Source organism: Cibotium barometz, chromosome 33 (genome assembly GCF_041138505.1).
Source record: "Cibotium barometz isolate CiBa-2024 chromosome 33, ASM4113850v1, whole genome shotgun sequence".
Classification (NCBI taxonomy): domain Eukaryota; kingdom Viridiplantae; phylum Streptophyta; class Polypodiopsida; order Cyatheales; family Cibotiaceae; genus Cibotium; species Cibotium barometz.
Window position 1 is genome coordinate 12,054,926 of NC_141078.1, and position 4,373 is coordinate 12,059,298.

General features: G+C 39.5%; 1 pseudogene across 1 annotated transcript; it reads right to left on the minus strand.

The window, feature by feature from the left end:
* Positions 1-1,631: 1,631 nt before the first annotated feature.
* On the minus strand, positions 1,632-3,340 carry LOC147619306 (fe(II)/2-oxoglutarate-dependent dioxygenase 4-like; annotated as a pseudogene). Its single transcript, XR_015261902.1, has 4 exons — positions 2,989-3,340; positions 2,673-2,905; positions 2,163-2,478; positions 1,632-2,046 (listed from the first exon to the last, which is right to left on the minus strand). The product of XR_015261902.1 is annotated as a fe(II)/2-oxoglutarate-dependent dioxygenase 4-like (transcript).
* Between the last annotated feature and the right edge of the window lie 1,033 nt (positions 3,341-4,373).

A 4,373-nucleotide genomic window follows, 5' to 3' on the forward strand; every position in this document is an offset into this window, starting at 1 on the left:
TTATGTTAGTAAGAAGCAATCTAATTGGGAAGAGTACTTTCCCTTATTGGAGTTTGCCTATAACAGCTCCAAGCACTCAGCGACTAGATTTACATCTTTCATGTTAATGTATGGATTCCAGTCGAGATCTCCGATGGCTGTAGGCCTAGAAAAGGAGAAGATTCAATCTGTCAAGGATTTCCTTGAAGATATGAATGATATGCTCAGAGCCGCACGTGAGAGCATTCGTAGCGCTCAGGATCGCGCTAAAGCTTATGCGGATAAAGGACGTAGAAAGGTGACCTTTGCAGAAGGTGACTTTGTATTCCTCAAGGTTCCTGCGCAGTCAGAAACCATGAAAATGGGAAAGTGTGATAAACTTTCTCCGAGATATTGTGGTCCTTTTAAAATCCTTAAGAAGATTGGGGATGTAGCATATAAACTTGAGTTACCGGAGAGTTCTCAAGTCCATCCTGTCTTCCATGTTAGTAAACTGAAGAAATCAGTTCACGGGTTAGAGAACACAGTTTCTCCAGATATTTTGGTGGACTTGATAGAGCCACCAAAGATATCACATGAACCTGAAAAGATTCTACAGTATCGTGACAGACAAACTCGACATAAAGTGTACCAGGAGGTACTTATTAAATGGACAGATAGGGATGAGGAGGTAGCTACCTGGGAACGCCATAGTGCGATTTCCAAAAGGTTTTCCCAGTTTGTTTTCGAGGACAAAAACTCTTCTTAAGGAGGGAGTAATGTCACGTAGGCTGTAACGCCTGTGACCGACGGACCGAATGGCCATGTCCGGGGTTCAGTGGGAGAGGATGCCCATGCGGAGTCATGGGCGGCCAGGCTAGTGTGGACAGCAAGCCACACACTATATAGCCTGGGGGATGAGGGGCAATCCTCATTCTTCCTCTATGGCTGGTGGGTGGTGAGCCAGAGGCCGTCCCCTCCTGTGGTAACGCCCGTAGCGGCGTTACGGATATCTAACATTGAGTGAGTGACTATTTATAGCTTTTCTTCCATTCAAAAGCTAACAGTGGTATCAGAGTAAGGCTTTTCCATACCTTGCTTTCTGGTGATTTTCACTACACTATGTCCTAGCTCTCCATTTCTTATTTTTTTGGCCTTCAAGTTTCACAACTTTACAAGCTTTCCATAGCTTGTTGCTCTCATACAAATTTACAGTTCTCTGTAGTGTGGAGCTCATGTGGTTTCCTTACCTATATCAATTCTCTACTTTGTGGAGTTTTCACACCTAGTGTGTGCAAATTTTTTATTTTCTATAGTGTGGAGCTCAGGTGGTTTCCTTGCCTATAAACAATTCTCTACTTTGTGCAATGTTTACAAATGTGGTTAGGATTTACTCAATTATGTGATTCCCAAACTATTATAATTGCTTCGAAAGTTATTATTTGTAAATGTGCTCATGTAGTACATTGGTTTTAAAAAAAACTTGAAATATTTCTACTTTAGGCCATTGAACTTATTATACTTTGTTAGTTTTATTCATAAGAAAGGGACTCTTTACACACACACACACATACACACAACCACTTGTATGCGCATGTGCGCGCGCGCGCACACACACACACACACACACACACACAAGCCTAGTTCAAAATTCACAAAAACTCAACTTTAAGGGGAAAAAGGTTTTCACATTACTTCAAAGGATAAAGCACACACCTAACATAAGCCTCAATGTGTTCATTTTCTTCATCTATTACATAGAGTGAGGTCAATTGAGTTTGACCATAAACTGCTATAATGTGTACATTTGTAAGACAATGGACTTGCTTACTTGGAGGCAATTGATAAATGTCTACTGAATTCAAGATTGGACTTGCCGTTTAGTCCTTTACTGAATACATTCTTAAGATATTCAATAAAAATAGTTTCTTTATACATAGCTGGACTTTCATCACTCATAAACTTGTCTATATGTCCAACCTTTTCATGGTCATTTGGACTGTAGAAACAAGAAATGGACATTCTTGGCTTCTTCATGTTTGTCACTACTCGGTGTTCCACACTCTTATAGACTCCATTTGTTAGTATCTGTGAAAAAGAAATGTACAAGAGAAATCATTAAATGATATTATAGATGTCCTAATGTGTCATAAATGTTGTGATTGCCCCTAATGCTTCATGTATGATGTATGTCAGGTACTCACCTCAATTTGGTCTCCCAAGATGACAACAAATGAATTTGATACAGGTCTCACATTGACCCATTCATCTCCTTTTCTAGCTTGTAGTCCTCCCACTTCATCTTGCATTAAGATTGTGAGTGACCCACAATCTGAATGGGAACTCAACCCGAACATAAGATCTGGCTGAGGACAAGCAGGGTAATAGTTGCATGCCATGGTTTCTCGAGAAAAATGATTGCTAAAGTCCTTAGCCTCCAATGCCAAACTTGTAAAAATTGCTTCACATAGGACGTGTTGAAGGGACTTCACTTGTTTATGAAAGTCAAACATGGGGCCTCTGTTATTATGAAAAAATGATGGTTCAACAACCCCAATGTTCATAATGGACATGCACCAAGTAAGCGATCAAATATATTCTTGTTTCTCTTGTATTACAATCAACCTTAGGAGATTAAGCGGTTAAATAATCTTGATTCTCTTGTATTACAATTAACCTTAGGAAATTAAGCATTTTGCATGGTTGAAGCTTACCTTAGAAATTGTGGTAGGAGCTTGACATCCATGGTAGGGGAAGGTTTGAATCCTAAGGCATCCTTCCACTCGCGAACCCTTTCGTTGGTAACAAAGCCGGTGACGAAGCTCAATGGACAAGATGGGTCTTCCGAGATTAATCGCAATTTGTCCTCGGTTGGCAATGCAAAGAAGTCGGAAACAGCACCCCAAAGTTGGCTTTGTAAGGCCGGCGAGACACCATGATTAATCACCTTATAATCACATCGAAATTTCAAATCAAAACCTGATTTCTGTTCATATGGTAATTTGGGCTTTGATTGGTGTGTTTAAGTACCTGAAAGATGCCCCAGTCGGCACAGGCGAGCCCGATTTCTTTGATGATTTGGGCTCTGCCTTGTCCATGGAAGTTTGCAAGGTTGATGATTGGCACTTGAAGGGTGCAGGTAGAAGTGTGGGAGAGGCAAGGCCTCTCCTCGGGTGGGCGTATATACTCTCCTCTCCTCGGGTGGGCACGTGCCGAAGTCCCGAATCTACAAGCTCCTTGATGCTTCGAATCTGAGGTTGCTCAATGTCAATCATGGTGCGCGCGCGTGCGTGAGAGAGAGAGTGTGTGGGTTGTTTGTGAGTGAGAGAGAGAGAGAGAGAGAGAGAGAGAGTGTGTGTGTGTGTGTGTGAGTGAGAGAGTGTGTATTGAGACTGTGTGAGCCTAGCGCGATCGTGTTTGTGTGTGTGAGAGAGAGAGAGAGATATTCACGTGTACGTATGTGTGTGTGAGAGAGAAGCCTGTCTGGGACTTCAATTTACAGTGAATGCTCACCACACGAAGCCCCACCAATCACTTCTCAAAAAAAAAAAACTATTTTCCCAAAACTTGCAAAACCTTCACCTACAAATCTGAGAAATTATTAATAAAGATTTTTTTAAAAATTTTTTTAGGGTTCTTGTTCTATAACCTCTCAAAATTTACAAGTATTTATACCTTTAAATTTTAATTTTGAAAATATTTTTAAAATTTTGAAGATGCAATTACACTGTATTTGGGTTTTTTTTCGCACACTACCACCCATGCATTGAAATGCAATAACAATAATGAGCTACTTTTTATACCCCAAAAAAAAAACTATTTGAAAACACATTAGCCTATGAACATGCTCAATCAATATCAATCATGTATGAAATCCAACAAAAAAGAAGCTATTTTTGGGTACAAATATGCTTCCACAAAGTGCACATCAAACATACCTAGAATGAAAAGGTTTTAAAAAACCCTACGTTTGATATTCTTAAGAAAAGAAACCTCAAAGACATTTGCATGATATCATTGGCAACAAAATATGATATCACTTGAGTGCAAACAAGATGGTCTTTACCTCGTATCTTTAAAATCTACCATACATATATTATCTTTTAGGTCTCTTTAAAATCTACCACATATATATTATCATTAGTCCAATATATTTGAATTACATTTGGGATGGAAAAAATCCAATTATGTACACACCATCTTCTATTTTTGGTGGAAGGAGCAATAGTTAGACAACGAGCTTAAAATATATTTTCTACAATCTACCAACCATCCCTTTGGGACTATCATGATAACTTAACATTGAAATGCCCATAAAAGTGGAGCAATACAAAGACAATCGGCATGGCTCCTCGAAACAATGTCCTTCACACACTATTCCAATCATGTTGCAAAAGAAAACTCAAATCACCACA